Here is a 19027-nt window from a genome sequence, read left to right as displayed (position 1 = left end):
TCACCTTACCTCACACACATGCATCAGACTGAGCTCGGAAACCCTTCTACCCTTAGCTCTGTGTGGTACCAAGCTAGACGTCTCGTTGCTCCTCTGTTCAGTCAGGTTGTTGGAGGCCGCGACCAGTACGCCTCCGTCAGCATCGCCATAGAAAACATCTCTAAGTATCACCACCTCAGACAACACCTATATCATCACCACCATCACCACAGCCAACATCTACATCATCACCATCACCACAGCCAGCACCTACATCATTACCACCATCACCTACATCACCACCACCACCATCACCACAGCCAACACCTCTACTACCGCCACAACATCCAACACCTTTGACGACCCCTTACAGCGCCCCAAAGAACACACATCTGTCCAGGATCAAGGTGAAACCCACGGCTGGGTCCCGATGGCTGAATGTGTGTGTGTGTGTGTGTGGTAATGTAAAGGGGGGAGCGTGGAGGGTGCTCGGTTCATCTCCAGGGACCCTGGAAACAATGCCACGCCGGATACTCGGTCCGCAATCATTCCATTTCCCGCCCCTCCACGCGCACTTCACCTTTTGTAAGCCTCCGCCGCCACACCTCGACCCAGCCAGCAGTAACGTCCACTATTTTTTTCTTATTGTATTAGGAGGAGGAGGAGGAGGAGGAGGAAGAGGAGGAGGAGGAGGAGGAGGAGGAGGAGGAGGAGGTAGGAGGTAGGAGGAGGAGGAGGAGGTAGGAGGTAGGAGGAGGAGGAGGAGGAGGAGGAAGTGGTGCTTCTGCTGCAGCTCCCCTTCCCCCGGAGGAATGTCGTCCTTTATGGTATAATGAGGAGGGAAGTCTTCTTACTTAGGGAGCATGTCGTCCCGTACTGTCCTACGATGGTCACCTACGGCACGACGGATGTCGTTTTCAGTCTCGAACGACAGCAAGAATGTCGTGTTTGATGGCGACTCAACCTGTGCGACGCCTGGAGGAGCGCCGTCTCGGGCTACTGCAACGACAATTACCTGTCGTGCGGAAGCCATTACATTACTCTTGTACTTGTGAAAAATATGAAGTTCCATATTGTACTGAAATCAAATTTCGTATTTCTTTTTTTAAATGAGGAAGGGAAAATGACACGTATATAACTTATTGGGGATAATACTCAACACCTGTATTTATTTCTTTCAATGCGCGTATGTGTGAAAGCAAATACATAATTCTGGCAAAAAAAAAAAAAGAAAAAAAAATAATTCAATCCCAAATATCCTGTAATTTACAACATTAATTCAACCAAAGTTATGATAACCAGAGACCTGCTCCCGTCAAGGAGCCACCAACAACTCCACCCTATCTTAACTCACCAACCTCCAGACATAACCTATCCCAACTTCAAACTGAATCCACCCTAACCTAACTCCTAACTAAATCTAACCCAACCCACAACCTAATTCCGTCTACCCTAACCCACCTCCTGAGTTGAACCTTACTTACCTATCAATAACCGACCCAACCCACCTCTAGACAACATAACCAAACCTAACCCATCCTGCCTCCTGGCACCACAACCTAACACTTCATCTAACCCAGCCTACCTCCCGACGAACTAACCTAACTCAGGCCATAATCTAACCTAAACCACCTCCTGCCTTACCCTACCCCACCCTCCTGACTTACCCTACCCCATCTCCTGACTTACCCTACCCCACCTCCTGACTTACTCTTACCTTACCTACTTCCTATCCTAAAGTCGCCTAGGAATCTCCCAGTCCCTCTCAGCCACCAGCCCAAACCTTGTATCATCACTATTCAACAAGGGACCTAGTACAGTACACACCATGACCTCCAAACACCTGGCTGGCTTTACACTCTCGTACAGCACGGGGATAGTGTGTGTGTGTGTGTGTGTGTGTGTGTGTGTGTGTGTGTGTGTGTGTGTGTGTGTGTGTATGTGTGTGTGTGTGTGTGGGCGCTTCACATGCAAGAGCCTTTCTCTGAAGGCATTACTCAGACAGACAGACAGACACACCCCATATATAAAGAGCTAATATCATTATCAGAACTTATGGAGGAGTCTTAAGCAGGAAACTGACAAGATCTACAATAACCTCCAGAAGAAAACCAATGGTGATAACTTAAGTGTCTCAAGGCGGGAGGTTCCCACTACACGGCTACGGGGAAGATCAAGCCCCGACCAACCAACCAACCAACCAACCAACAACAGCCAAACACCACCATAAGAAAACGGGAAGACGGTCTACCTAGAACCAAAGCGTTCCATCTTACCTTCAGCAAGTACATGATGGGTGCCAAGTGTCGGAAGAAAATGGAAGGCTGGAGCGTGCGAACCTTCAAAACAAGCGGTGCAAAACCACGGCCACAACTTCAAAGAACTTATAATACTCCCACCACACTGCCTCCCAACATCAATTTTTAAGACGACTGAAAATTGTAGTCAGAAAATGTGCGGAGAACATTCGCAGTCGGCCATGACTGTCCGAACCCAATTCTGGGAACGACTGAAATCATTTGGACTTCATTCTCTGGAGCACGGACGGTATATATATATATATATATATATATATATATATATATATATATATATATATATATATATATATATACTTTCTTTCAAGCTATTCGCCATTTCCCGCATTAGCAAGGTAGCGTTAAGAACAGAGGACTGGGCCTCTGAGGGAATATCCTCACCTGGCCCCCTTCTCTGTTCCTTCTTTTGGAAAATTAAAAAAAAAACGAGAGGAGGATTTCCAGCCCCCCGCTCCCTAAGTATATATATATATATATATATATATATATATATATATATATATATATATATATATATATATATATATATACAGTGTGGTACGACCCATACCGTTCAGACGCCCGGGAGTGAAGAGCGCCCTAGACTGGAGACTGTGGCTGCAGTCCTCACCATCAAATAACATCACACACATTACTGAACAGCTCGTGGAAGGCTTCATGACCTGGGTGGCGGGGCGGACCTCTGTAAAATGCACCGACGACCCAGTCAGGCTGCAACGTGGGTGTAGTAGGCTCGCCAGCCTTGGCTTTAAATAGCCTGTCTGTCTGATCAAAAGAGCAGCGCAGCTTGATCCCAGAAACAAAAATTGTGGAGGGAAAAGCCATTTCCATCATTACCTTAGTATTTAACGTCACACTTGGGGATTATCTCCAACCCACGCGGGTCGTGACCAAAATTTCCCCGGAGGTGGACGCTGCAACCTTCAGTTTTTGTCACGATGGGCAACCCAGCTGGCCATGTGCACCGAGGTGGTGTTTATCTAACTGTGTGTGAGAGGAGATCCTGGCCTCTTCCCAGGGTCTTCCTCATATTTACTTGGCGTCTTTAGGATTTAATGATTTAATGTCTCCATACTACTGTTATCAACGAAATCCCACATGCACGAAGCTGAAGCGTGTGAGTGTGTATATATATATCCCTAGGGATAAAGGAGAAAGAATACTTCCCACGTATTCCCTGCGTGTCGTAGAAGGCGACTAAAAGGGGAGGGAGTGGGGTTGGGGGCTGGAAATCCTCCCCTGAAGTTTTTACTTTACCAAAAGAAGAAACAAAGAAAGGGATCAAGTGAGGATTTTCCCTCTCAAACTCAGTCCTCTGCTCCTGAAGCTACCTCGCTAACGCGACAAATGGCGAATATGTATGGAAAAAAATTATATATATATATATATATATATATATATATATATATATATATATATATATATATATATATATATATCAGATAATCATTGAATATGTAGGAATTAAGTCTTGACATTATATACATACAAGTGAAGAGTATGTTTTTAATATTCTAATTATTATTACTTCGGAGTATGATTTATTTTCACTTTTTTGGTTGATCTGATCACTAACGTAACTCCACATAACAGGGCCTCACTGAACTGAGGTGCCACATTCTACACCTCCACATCCAACGTGAAAGTTTTCCAGACTCACATTCACACAACAACAACATTTCCATTACCAGGCAAAACTTGGTATAATTTCCCCTCCCTTTCAGCAGCATGACGGTAATATAATTTCCCCCGTGCGCTGAGCATGCGCTATCATAGTTCCATTTATCATTACTTTCAACACACCTGTGAGGTGTTTACATCTTTTAAGTCGTAAACATATACACGTTAACTGGATTTCCCTGTACTACAACACATTACCAAGAGTAGTACAACGCAGCGATACTGTAGGCCTGTAGTCTACAGCGTGTTCACCCCCCACGTTACACACATCAGTATTACCACTACTTCCAGTTTGGTCAGCGCGTCACGCGGACGCTGTAGCTGGCGCCTCACCAGAGACACACCAGTCTCACCAGGATGTAGGGGGTTGCCCGGCCAGGCAGGCCGGCCGGGCAGCCGTTTACCGCTCAAACAAACTTGTTCTGGAGAGACGCCGACGTTGAAAGTTGCGTCAATTAACAAGATAACCCTTCTACCTGTTTCCTGCTGGGGCGGCGACGATGGCCCTTGAGACCCAGGCACGAGCACACTCCTCCCTCTTACCCGGTGAGGAGAGTCCCCACCACACTCACCGCCCCTGCGCTACCACCACCGGAGCGCCTCCCTTAACCAACAACCACACACTGATTTTTTTTTATGGGCTCCAGCTGAAGAGGCGAGTTCGGGTCGGAACGCTACTACCCACGGTGAGGCTCTACACACCCTCCTCCCACCTACATATGGCGGCAACACGATGAAGGTACTGAGTTCGACCAACGCCACGAGAGAAATAATCCGTCGACACATCGTCCTTCGTCGTCAGCGAGGTACTCAAGAGAACCAGCACCTTGTATCAGTGCGAAATCTCGACTCTCAAAGCCACCGCGGGTTCAGCAATGACGGACACGTAGACCACCAGTCCAGTGCCACACCGCGCTCCTAAGCTACGCTTCCATCTCCCTAAGACTCTCCCCCCCACTTCCCATCACACTAAACCAAACACCCCTCTTCCCAAGGCCTTCGAGAAACCTCATTAACAGTAACTGGCGCAGCCGACGACGGTGGCGAGGTCGCGCTACTTACTGTTCTTCAGGAGAAGGGCTGGTCGAGGGCCCTTGATAGTAAAGACGTGGAGATAAAGCCAAGTGGTGGGAGAGGCGCAACAGTTGCACCCACCCGCGTCCAGCTGTAGCAGGAGGCGGCCTGCTCGGCCCCTAACCACGTGACCAACGGAGATGTAAACAAACCGTGACGTCACATACCAGATGACGCTGCCAACACCACATGCGAGCAATCAATACAGACCACAGTCAACTAGTGACCCTATGCACTAACTACGACCTCTGAGCACGAACAAGGATAATGATATATAGGAACAAAAGGGGTTATGGGTAACTCATACCTCTAGAACACACAAGACAGTGCATTTACGTGTGTGAGCCAGTGTTGCCATAAACTGAAGATCAATATACTAACCACCACCGAGAACTGAAGCCTGATGCGGCACCTGCTGGCAACACTCAAGCGAAAGTACGATGATGAGGTAGAGTAAGATGATGAGGTAGAGTAAGATGATGAGGTAGAGTAAGATGATGAGGTAGAGTACGATGATGAGGTAGAGTACGATGACGAGGTAGAGTACGATGACGAGGTAGAGTAAGATGATGAGGAAGAGTACGATGATGAGGTAGAGTACGATGATGAGGTAGAGTACGATGACGAGGTAGAGTAAGATGATGAGGTAGACTAAGATGATGAGGTAGAGTAAGATGATGAGGTAGACTAAGATGATGAGGTAGAGTAAGATGATGAGGTAGAGTAAGATGATGAGGTAGAGTACGATGATGAGGTAGAGTACGATGATGAGGTAGAGTACGATGACGAGGTAGAGTAAGATGATGAGGTAGAGTACGATGATGAGGTAGAGTACGATGATGAGGTAGAGTACGATGATGAGGTAGAGTACGATGATGAGGTAGAGTACGATGACGAGGTAGAGTACGATAATGAGGTAGAGTACGATGATGAGGTAGAGTACGATGACGTGGTAGAGTAAGACGACGAGGTAGAGTACGATGATGAGGTAGAGCACGATGATGAGGTAGAGTACGATGACGAGGTAGAGTACGATAATGAGGTAGAGTACGATGATGAGGTAGAGTACGATGGCGTGGTAGAGTACGATGATGAGGTAGAGTACGATGATGAGGTAGAGTACGATGACGAGGTAGAGTACGATGATGAGGTAGAGTACGATGATGAGGTAGAGTACGATGACGAGGTAGAGTACGATGACGAGGTAGAGTAAGATGACGAGGTAGAGTAAGATGACGAGGTAGAGTACGATGATGAGGTAGAGCACGATGATGAGGTAGAGTACGATGACGAGGTAGAGTACGATGATGAGGTAGAGTAAGATGACGAGGTAGAGTAAGATGACGAGGTAGAGTACGATGATGAGGTTGAGTACGATGACGAGGTAGAGTACGATGATGAGGTAGAGTACGATGATGAGGTAGAGTACGATGACGAGGTAGAGTACGATGACGAGGTAGAGTACGATGATGAGGTAGAGTACGATGATGAGGTAGAGTACGATGATGAGGTAGAGTACGATAATGAGGTAGTGTAAGATGACGAGGTAGAGTACGATAATGAGGTAGAGTACGATGATGAGGTAGAGTACGATGACGAGGTAGAGTAAGATGACGAGGTAGAGTACGATGATGAGGTAGAGTACGATGACGAGGTAGAGTACGATGATGAGGTAGAGTACGATGACGAGGTAGAGTACGATGATGAGGTAGAGTACGATGATGAGGTAGAGTAAGATGACGAGGTAGGAATGTGATGACGAAGTGGCTGTATGATGACAGAGTGGAAGCGTTATGACCAGGTGGAAGCATAACTACCAGATGGTAGTACCATGAAGAGGTGGAAGTACGGAGAAAAAATGGAAGTATGATGACTTGGTGGTGGTATGATGACAGGGTGGAAATATGATGACAAAGTGGAGGTATGGTTACAATGTTGAAGCATCATGACCAGGTGGAAGTATAACGACCAGGTGGATGTATGATGACCAGGAGGATGTATGATGACCAGGTGGATGAATGATGACCAGGTGAATGTATAATGACCAGGTAGGAAGTATGATGACCAGGTGGATGTATGGTGACCAGGTGGATGCAAGATGACCAGGTGGGAGTAAAAAAACCAGGTGGATGTATAATGACCGGGTTTAAACAGGGAAGCTACCCACACCTGTCCCTCCCACTCCACCCTCACGTGCCATGTCGAGGCGCTGGGCCTCACACTCCTGCCTCCCATAACAATAAATTATAGAAGCATAATAACACTTGACATCTTGACGTGGGTCAGGTCAAGTCTCTCTCACACAACTTATGGCAACAATAAATAAAGCCTACGAGGTCGACAGTCGACATCCTTGTGACAGTCGGCGGGAAATACAATTCTCAAATGTTACTATCTATCTATCTATCTATCTATCTATCTATATATATATATATATATATATATATATATATATATATATATATATATATATATATATATATCACTTTTAGTTCTCCATTTTTGTGATAATTTTACATTACTTCCCAGGTTGCTTACATCCTTTAGTGTAAATGTAGCCTAAATTCTGTAAGTAAACCAACATTTACTGCTCCGAGAGGCCAGTTACTGGTTAAAATTCATATTTAGTGTATTGAATATAAAGCATTTTACATTTGTAATATCCTTAAATATTGTGGAAAACAAAATTCATATATCATCAAATTTAATAAACTAAAAGAATGTTTAAAATGATCTATATATATCACATAATACCCTCCAACAGATAGGATTCGAACCCAGGACATTTTGCGAGGTTTGCGATCCCGACTACCACACAAAAGGTCCTGAGTTCGAATCCTGGTTGTTGGAGGGTATCATATGTTTTATGAAACTGTATGTTCATAAGCACTATACTCTTATACATATCGATTTGTTTATCATACGAATCCATGACAATAGTTATGAAGGTGAAATCGCAATTCAGTAGTTTAGATCATTTTACTTAACACGTAATTTTTCTACACATGCATCACTACATGTTTCACGGAGACAATCCGCCTCATCATCAGGTGCAAACAATTCATAAAGTCTTCTAAATCCCAACACCAACACAGCAAAAATCCGTCTCTCCTCTGCCATTCTCGGCTACACGCTGGCCTGACAGTTAAAAGGGTAGATAGACAGATGTCCAGACGGAGAGACAGATATACACAAATAAATAGATAGATACAGAGTTACCGGTGTTACCGTACTCCGCCTGTTCGAGGTTACAACTCAAGTGAAAAGTCCCCGTTGACGAGGCTGCATCACTGAGAGCAGTCTCGTCAGAGAACCTCTTCCTCTACAGGAGTTTACGTTTCCCTGACGTACTCCATCATCTGGACCTCATCCTAAAGTTGGGAATGAATCTGCTGTAAAGCTACCGCCACCGTCACCTCCTGTCACCTGAGATCCCTCGTCTCTACGCAGCAGTTCGCTGCCACAACATGCAACATGTTACCCATCTGACTTCAAATACACCTCAGCAAGGACTGACACAGACCATCCACTTCGTACATCAACATTAAGACCCTACATGAAGCTCCCTCCATCCTGGTCCGTGTGTGCAGACCTGTGTTAACACTCACACAATCAGTCTACGTTGTATGCATGATCACTGGACAATTCCTGCTTCTGTCTGGACATTATTCAGTAAAACCATCAAATACGGTCATTATTATTTATCAGCGCATGTCTCACCATCAGGATGAGTGACGAAGGCCTCCAAGGTGAGTATGGGAGGCAGAGTCCAGGGGTAGGCTGGGGCGCTACACACAGTAGGGGAGCCTGGGGGAGGCTGGGGCGCTACACAGAGAAGGGGAGCCGGGGGTAGCGGTCAGGGGTATGTGTCAAGAAGGTCACCGCCACCGCCGGGAGACGCCGTCACCATCAACGCACTCCGTCACACCCAGGTCACACCACGTCACACTACAGAACGTTCCACACGTTTTTATAATTCAATGATAACCTTACCTCACATTTTCTTTATTTACTCATAACGTTTTACCCCCTTCCCCCATCCCACTCATCATTCCTGAGTTATCAATTTTATCGTATCACTTTCTATTTCACCAACTAGACAACCTCATATTTTTCCCCGGTGCCGCTACCTCAAAGTTGTAATCTCATGCCCACCTTTTCCTAACCACGTCTCTCCGTTTTCTGAAATTCAATGAGGACGGATATCTAACCCATTGTTTACCATACGAAGATAACTACCATCTCACAATGATATTTCCCCCCCTTCATGTCCGGAGGCTTTTCACCGAGGAAATCTTAAAACATATCATTTACCTCCGCCACGCCTGAGGGCACTGTCTCCCGTTGTGTGTGTGTGTGTGTGTGTGTGTGTGTGTGTGTGTGTGTGTGTGTGTGTGTGTGTGTGTCCGCCAGAGGCCTGTACACCAACCTTCACTCACCCGCAACAAAATATCCATAACACAAGTTATGAATTGTGAGAAAGCAATTTTGGTGCCTTAATTATACCCACCACACGAGGCTCCTGTTTGGTCTTGAAGTATACTAGTCAAGAGATGACAGACAAGGGTTCATGTGAGCCGATAGTATTAGCAACCAACCTTCAACCAAATATCAAACTGGTATCATTTGATATACATACATACATACATACATACATCATACAAACCTCCAACAGCCAGGATCGAACCCGGGACCCCTGTGCCAGAGGCGGGAATGCTACCGACCCTGGAGCATTCGACGGTACCACCCTTGAACGCGTAGCACACAGAGACGACCCCTGGGTATAATGATGGCCTGACCTTCGACCTGACCCATGAAAGTTGCAACACAAGTGAAACGAAGTGGGTCAAAGAACCGCAGGGCTGCTGGGCATCACAGAGACGGAACCACCTCAAGCCACGACCCTGGAGGAAGGAGAGGAGGAAGGAAGTCTCTGGCCATAGCCACGACCCTGGAGGAAGGATGGAAGGAAGTGCCTGGCTAAGTGTGCAGCACCGGCCATGCCTACCTCCCCTCCCCTCCCACCTCCTTCAGCCATTTCTGGCAATCAGCAATGCCAAGCTGGCACGGCCCAGGTGAGTCACGCCAGCCTTACCCCTCCTCCACCCACCTGTCAGGCGCGCCAATCATACTTCCCACGCCTCTCCCAACCCCCATACCCCCGCACCGCCCCTTCAGGCTATCTCCATTCTAACATAACACTGCTCTACGAGGGTCAACCAGTAGGTGCGTGACGGCACTCTCGATCGCAGTCACACGATCCCCCTCTCTCCAACCACCCTCCTCCTGTATGGGGAGCTGCAGTGTCCCCCTCTCTCCTACCCTCCTGGCTCATGAAGCAGTCACACCCCCACCCTCCCTCCGCCACGTAGTCTCCTCCATGGTGAGCAGTGAGCTCCCCCGCCCCTCCCTCATGGCCCCCCACCAGCCAGGGGAGCAGTACCAGACACAAGGAGCTCACACCATCTGCCGCCCCTTCCCCCGCCTCCTGCATGGGACGCTGTGTCCTGCTCAGGGCCCTTGCATGAGCATGTGTCCCTCCCGCACCCACCTGAACAACTCCCATCCCCCCACACCCACGCCCCTCTCCCCAACATGACTGCGCTCACTTAATTCTCAGAAGTGCAGGTGGAGGGGGGGTTGTTGTGGGGGGAGGGAAGTCCGTCCCCCTTGTGTCTGGGGGGAAGGGGGGTTAGGTCCGTGTACTACGGACGGTACCCCCGCCGCACACCTCGGCCTCCACATTACTTATACTTTAATAACAGCCTCACAGACGTCGCCAGGCTGGCTACTGGTTTTTCCAGCCATTGTTTTTGTCTAGTGTCGGCCGGCCGGGCGGCCAGCAAGGTGGCCACAGCGGCAGGGGCCCGCCATCATCACCTCCTCCAACGCTGCAACACGCCACCCTACCTGCTACTCTACACGTCAACCTACCTGCTACTCTACACGTCACCCACGTCAACCTACCTGCTACTCTACACGTCATCCACGTCAACCTACCTGCTACTCTACACGTCACCCACGTCAACCTACCTGCTACTGTACACGTCACCCACGTCAACCTACCTGCTACTGTACACGTCACCCACGTCAACCTACCTGCTACTCTACACGTCACCCTACCTGCTACTCTACACGTCACCCAAGTCAACCTACCTGTTACTCTACAAGTCACCCACGTCAACCTACCTGCTACTCTACACGTCACCCACGTCAACCTACCTGTTACTCTACAAGTCACCCACGTCAACCTACCTGCTACTCTACACGTCACCCACGTCAACCTACCTGTTACTCTACATGTCACCCACGTCAACCTACCTGTTACTCTACACGTCACCCACGTCAACCTACCTGTTACTCTACAAGTCACCCACGTCAACCTACCTGCTACTCTACACGTCACCCACGTCAACCTACCTGTTACTCTACACGTCACCCAAGTCAACCTACCTGCTACTCAACACGTCAACCTACCTGCTACTCTACACGTCACCCACGCCAACCTACCTGTTACTCTACACGTCATCCACGTCAACCTACCTGCTACTCTGCACGTCACCCACGTCAATCTACCTGCTACTCTACACGTCACCCACGTCAACCTACCTGTTACTCTACACGTCACCCTACCTGTTACTCTACACGTCACCCACGTCAACCTACCTGTTACTCTACACGTCACCCACGTCAAGTTACCTGTTACTCTACAAGTCATCCACGTAAAGCTACCTGTTACTCTACACGTCACCCACGTCAACCTCCCTACTACTCTACACATACCATCAATACCCCAACATCAAGGCCCACACCTCCAACACAAACCTTACCTAAGTCTGAACATTACACCATCGTTTTCCCCATACCGTCCAGGCCACTTACCGTACCCCACCATCAACCTACTCCAGCACATACCTCGTCATCCAACACCGAGTTATAATGACGTTACTCGCGCCTCAGTCACAACTCCAGCACATACCTCGTCATCCAACACCCGAGTTATAATGACGTTACTCGCGCCTCAGTCACAACTCCAGCACATACCTCGTCATCCAACAGTGTCAACGCCTTTACCGACACTCCAACACTGTCTAAGTCAACATTACATCAGTGTACTGTGGTGCAGACAGACAGACAGAGGGACATACTCGCATTAGTACCACCCATCTCACGTGGATCATAATCTTTGCTTCATCTAAGAGTAAATTCCTTTTCGAAGTGACGGTCACCCTACGTCGCTGCCCACGATGAGGCCAAGTTTTCCATTCTAAACTCCCTCCCTTCCCCTGCCTCAGCTGGGCATCCTCTGATTACAACTTACCGTGGTGATCTACGCCTCTTGAGCGTTGGCACGGACCGCAAGTGCCTTACGGAGGAATGGGCGTGGGACAACAGGGTCAGGGTACTGAACACGAGGTGTAGATGAACGCACCGACTCACAAAGATAACTAGATAAAGACTGTGATAATTAAAGAGATGGAACTCATGCCTGAAATACGGCGTAGGAGTTTTAAAAAAGGACTAACTGAATCTTTACCTCCCCCCACACAACAAATATCTCATAAAAACTGTATCGCTAATCATCAACTGCTGATTACATTTAATTGGCAAGTCACAGTTTCACATCAAAAATATCATCACATTCCTTCATGATCAAAATGTGGAAGAAACGAAGAACAAGTGACATTTCACCACAACGTCTCCCAGTGTTGCTCCTCTGACTCCAGCCAGATGTGATCCGCTGCCACCACTCTGAACCACAACCACCACACAGCTCTACCAGAACACCATACTAAGACCATAGCTACCACACACTCCCACCCTGACACAACACCACAACCATCACACAGCTCCACCCAAACACCATACCACAACGAAAGCCACCACACAGTCCTATCCTGCCACCATACCACAACCACCATACACTCCCACCCCTGACACCACATACCACAACCATAGCCACCATACATCCTAGCCCCGACTCCATAACCACAGCCACCGTACACTCCATAGCACAACCATATCGACCTCCCCCTCCATCAACCAGCTACCTGCCGCCATGATCCCCCCCCCCCACCCCCTGCCCCAACCAGTCAACCAGCACGGCCCTCCAGACGGATGACCACAACAACCAATCAGGTGGCTACACATGTCTCAGGAACAGCAACATTAATCACCGCGCCAGACTTCCATAACAGGAGGGGACTCGCCCACAACAACACTGAGCTCCCCCACCATCACTGTCTCTTCAGATTTCGAAGCCAACGCCATCAAGGGGGTCCTCCCTGTGTAGATGTAAGTACCCCACAAGAGCCGACTTTACCCACCTCCCACACACACACACACACACACACACACACACACACGTACGTTAGTACACCACCGGCCCCTGGGGCTGGGCCAGCACACTAGACGAGTGATACCACAGGCATATGGGGTTTCCCATGATTGCTAATGGTCTGTCCATGCGCGTGGAGCGGGGTGTACCAACACACCGGCACATGGAGACACATGGGTCCAGGCAATACACGGCTCATCATGTAAGAGGATTAGGAGGAGGAGGAGGAGAAGGAGGAGGCGAAAACCTGTGTAAGATACATTTTTTTTTCTATCATTATTCACACAGGCGAAATAGCACGGGCAGAAACACGTCTCAATGGTGGATATTTCGAGGGAAATACGATAAGGAAAAGGAAAAGTGGGAAACGAGGAAAAGAAAACGACTCTAAAGCTTTGGTATCTGAGGAGGAGGTGGTACCCATAACGGTTCATCCTCGGTGTGGCAGGTGTCCACACAGAAAACTGGTGGAAGCTGCAGCCTGGCGCGTGCCACGGATCCAGGCTTCAGTGGCTGGGACACAAGGGGACCCCCTCACGAGAGCAGCGGTGTACAACGGCAACTTGAGGAGCGACCTGCAGATGGCGTGGTTACCACACCGCGGGGTGGGTGTGTGTGTGTGTGTGTGTGTGTGTGTGTGTGTGTGTGTGTGTGTGTGTCACGCCTGGCGACGAGCGCAACGCCCTCGACGGGGTAATATGTAGGCCAGCACTACACACACACATACACAAGACATGGGAATGTTCCGAGCCAAGCACTCGTGTACACACACCAGCTCCTACGTGCACACACCAGCTTCCCCGTGCACACACTAGCTCCCACGTGCATACACCAGCTCCCACGTGCACACACCAGCTTCCTCGTACACACACTGGCTCCCCCGTGAACACACACCAGATCCCACGTGCACACACCAGCTCCCCCGTGCACACACTAGCTCCAACGTGCACATACCAGTTCCCCGTGCACACACCACACACCAGCTCCCACGTACACACACCAGCTCCCCCGTGCACACACCAGCTCCCCGTGCATACATTAGCTCCTACGTGCACACACCAGCTCCTATGTGCACACAACAGTTCCCCGTGCACACACCAGCTCCTACGTGCACACAACAGCTCCGCCGTGCACAACAGCTCCCCCGTGCACACGCCAGCTCCCACGCGCACATACCAGCTCCCCGTGCACACACCAGCTCCAACGTGCACACACCAGCTCCTCCATGCACACAACAGCTCGTCTGTGCACTCACAGCCCCCACGTAAACATAGACAGCCGCGCCCCGTGCACACACCAGCTCCCCCGTGCACACAAGAGAGTCGCGCCCCGTGCACACAGGCGAGGCGGCTGATGAAAGGCTGGTGGGTGTCAAGGGGAAGACAGTGAAAGGCCGCCGTTTGCACACGCCGCCCGGAAAAGTACAGCGGCCCCCCGGGGCTCAGCCGCCCCGCCCCGCCCCGCCCCACTGGTGCTACCCCGAGCCCAACCCTGCCACTACCTCTGCCATGTACCATCCATTAACTCCTCCACCACTAACCTGCCCGTCACCCCTGCGTGCCCCACCATCAACCTACTACCACCTCCACCTTTGTCTCAACCAACGCCCCAACCCCACCACCGCCATACTCATCTCCACCATTCGCTCCACCACCATCACCACCATGCCCAACTTTATCACCAACATATCAATTTGGGTAAACAAACAGATCAGGTCGGAAGCTGGCGAGGTTACCGGTGGGCACTGTCGCAACTTGTCACCGTCTGCAAGAGGCACTGCTGCCGCAGCACTGTCGTATCACGGCAGTGCTCATGAGTCACTTTCGTCCCGTGGCACTACAACCAGTGTACTGTCTTGCCTTGGCACTGTTAATAAGCCAGTTTACAGTAGGCACTGTCGTACCATGGCATTACTATCGAGACAGTGTCTTACCATGGCACTGTCAATAAGTCACTCATACACGAGGCACTATCGTACCGTGGCACTGCCACCCTTCCGTGTCCCACTGATTCCCCCCTCCTCTTCCCCTCCACTCGAACAGACACACACACACCACAACAAGCAAGCAAACACAGACCTACAAGGCACAACACGACAAAAACAAGCACAAGGTCGTAAACACACAGACACGCAGAGACACACACAAAACCACAAACGACCGACCAGAAACACTCCACACACCCGCAATGAGGCACAAGAGAAAACCACAAAACACCCATCTATAAAAACAAAAACGACCTCCAAAAACAAACATACGCGAAACCATAAACACGCACACAAACACGAACCAAAAAAAAAGCAAGCAAGCAAGCGCGCACACACACACACACACACACACACACACACACACACACACACACACACACACACATACACACACACAAGAAATGAGAATTGCCCACAAGCACAAACACACAAGCAACACCTTGCTTGCATCTGCGACCCAAGTCAATTACCAACCATTATGCAGGCACAGGTGAGCGGGGTGGGTGGGTTGGGGTGGAGAGGGGAGAAGCAAGCAAGCAAGCAAGCAGCCCCACCTCCCTCCCGGCGGCTCATGACTGCCTGATGTGTCGTCGTAGTTTTTCTTTTCGTTTCATTCTGGCGGCTAACGTCTGGGTCGGCAGGCGGGAGATGCACGAAAGGAGCCAGGCTGACGTGCGGGAGGGTCGGGCCCATTTCTGAGGAGGTAGAGGGAGGGTGGTGTCCTTCCAGGGAGTGGGGTAGAGGGCGTGGGGATTCACCCGAAGGTCTATGCAGGAGAAGGGAAGGGAGGGGGCGACGTTGCCCTCCCTAAAAAAAAAAAAAAGGTCGTCCTGCAGGAGGGGACGTGCACACCTTCGCCAGGCAACAGGAGCCTAACATACTTCATGATGGTCAACTAACCTGATGAACCAATATAATACTCCTACTGATCCTGCATTCATCATCCACAATGTCTACAGGGAAGGAAGGAAGGAACCTTCATCTTAAGCTTTCTTCATCAAGGGTCATCAGTTTTGAGTCACGAACAAGAAGCTACAATTTTCCCCTTCTCTCACTCACGACAGCTGGACGACGACCTTTCTATCTTACGACCACAACGACACTGTATACCTATATCCTATATGTACGACCTACACAGCAGGCATACCTCTCGCTCCACACCTCACGACCACCACATCTGACAATGCTGACCACAGCAGGTCACTGTCCTACACCAACCCACTCGACGACCATGCGCCCACTTACAAATCCTTATGACCCACCCAGAACCACCATCACGATGACACATCCCCACCTACCCGCACATCCCTGGTCGACCCCCTCCCTCCTACCCTTCCAGGTCCGTGAACGACCGCACGTCCCGGGGGAGGACACGCCGAGCGACCGCCCCTTAATGACAAACCCAACATCCACTGAAGTTACCTCCTTCAAGGTACATCACCAAGACATAGCCTTAATTAGTGGTTGAATGAGGGGCAACCCTTTGCCTTATACTGCTGAGCATTAGGAGGGGACCTTTGCCTTATACTGCTGAGTATTAGGAGGGGACCTTTGCCTTAAACCGTAGAGACGCTCGCCAGATATTATGGGGACCTTTGCCTTATACCGCCGTGTCACCTACTGGTTATCAAGGGAACGTTTGCCTTATACACCTGAGTATAAGGAGTCCCTTTGCCTTGCACCGTTGAGTAACTTGCGGCCCTTTAGTATGAGGGAGGGACGTTTGCCTTATACTACCGAGCCAGGCACTGGGTATTAGGAAGAACTTCTGCCTTACACTGACAAGTCGGCCACCGGGTATTAGTGGAGACGATGAGAACACATTTCCCTGCGCCAGTGTGGAGCCGAGCGCTTGAAATATATTGAAGATTTTACGTAACTCATAAAACATCACGTCCCAACCACAACACGAGTATGTGCGACCTCTCTCTCTCTCTCTCTCTCTCTCTCTCTCACACACACACACACACACACATAGGGGGTCCGCCACTGCGGGATTCTCAGCCACAAACAAGAGAATTTGTGACAGTATATTTGCCCGAGTGAATCTAGAATTCCTACTGGGTGCGGCAACCAACTCCACGAGGATACAAGGAATTCCTTCTTACTCGAATCCCACATAACTCGGGCCTTCCTCTGCCTCCCCATCCGTCTTGTGACTCCAGCAGACGACGGCGTACAGGTCTTGCTTATGGCCAACTTCCACAATTCGGCAGAGGACGAGAGATAACTTCCAGGATACAGTTTACATCTAATGGACAGCAGTGGCATTTACTCTCACACACCAGACAGACAACAGGACAACTCCCTTCCCAGAGTCACTTCATGCCTCCTGAAGGCGAATCAAGTCAGCAGTCCAAACTATGTCTGGTAAAGAGAGGAAGGAAGGAAGTCACCAAAGTCCTCCTCCACACAACTTGCGTTTCCTCCTGCACCTCCGGCAGAAGCTGACAAACAGTCTTACTCACTCTGCGTCTCTTATATCCCTGGCGTACGACAGGGCTCCTCACTTCCACCGCCGATTTTTCTTTTGTTTCCGCCACCAGACAAGGCCCTCCACTCCCCTGCTCTTCCGCCACCTCCTGCTCCAGCGGTCCACCAAGTGCCTCGCGCTACCCTCCGAGGACTGGCCACAACCACCCTCCCATGTGGCACAGTCTCTCACACAGGCGTCCACAGACGGTACGGTCTCGCCTCTCTCTCTTCAGAGAGACGTGTCGAGCCTTGAACACGACGGTACGAGCCTTTAGCCCGACGGTAGGACCTTTGAGTAAGAGGGTATGACCCCTGAGCACGACGGTACGATCCCTGAGCATGGCGGCACGATAGGATACACTCATACTTTGCCCTAAAGTACACTCACGGTTTACTTTATGTATATCTCACGTTCATACTAAAGACTCACTCTTTACTATTGTGCTACTTTACTGTTCCTCTGATCATGCAGGTTGTCTGAGGCCGTAGCCTCAGACAATATCTCAAATCACACCATTGTGTGATATATATATATATATATATATATATATATATATATATATATATATATACACCTAAAACTAAGCCAATGGTGTCATTTGAGATATTTTCATGCCTGTCTTGCCAAGACGGAATCACTCTTTTTCTTTTAAATACATACACAGGCAACCATGCCTTCAAATATTTGCACATGTATAAATTACGATACATCTCCGTTTTCGCTCCAGAAAACGGAGTACGAGTGATTTCAGTCGTTGCCAATATAATTCTGAATTCCCGCAGTCTGTTCGCGGATATATATATATATATATATATATATATATATATATATACATCTTCGCTTGCCTTTGAATGATGATTAAGTAAACGCGCGCGCGCGCGCGCGCGTGTGTGTGTGTGTGTGTGTGTGTGTGTGTGTGTGTGTGTGTGTGTTCTAGGCAGGACACATACCTGCAAACAGCTCTGAGGTTATGTGGGCGTCTGCTACCTTGGTCATCATTAGCCACCAACGTATCGTCCAGACCTAACACGGATGAGTACCGTCTCTCACACTTGAACAAAAGACTAAAAATAATCCCGTCCAGATCACGGATGCGAAATGCAGATCTTAATTAGTGTAATTATGGGGTTAATTACACCGACAGGAGGAGGAGGCCCCACCCCACCCCACCTAAC

The 19027-nt window shown here is 49.3% G+C and overlaps 1 protein-coding gene across 17 annotated transcripts in view; it reads right to left on the bottom strand.

Annotated features, from left to right (window-relative positions):
* LOC139766043 (muscleblind-like protein 1) overlaps positions 1-19027 on the bottom strand; it is a 1286706-nt gene that overhangs the window by 334278 nt on the left and 933401 nt on the right. Inside the window, exon 1 of one of the 17 annotated variants that reach the window (XM_071694182.1) lies at positions 5040-5063. The exons of the other annotated variants lie outside the window; for them this stretch is intronic. The gene's annotated coding sequence lies outside the window, so the exon portion shown is untranslated. Of the gene's footprint in view, positions 1-5039; positions 5064-19027 lie in introns of those variants that run through there. 17 annotated transcript variants of the gene reach the window in all.

This window comes from Panulirus ornatus, chromosome 56 (assembly GCF_036320965.1).
Source record: "Panulirus ornatus isolate Po-2019 chromosome 56, ASM3632096v1, whole genome shotgun sequence".
NCBI lineage: Eukaryota > Metazoa > Arthropoda > Malacostraca > Decapoda > Palinuridae > Panulirus > Panulirus ornatus.
Note: the sequence above shows the minus strand (reverse complement) of the source record. Positions and strands in the feature narration are given on the sequence as shown.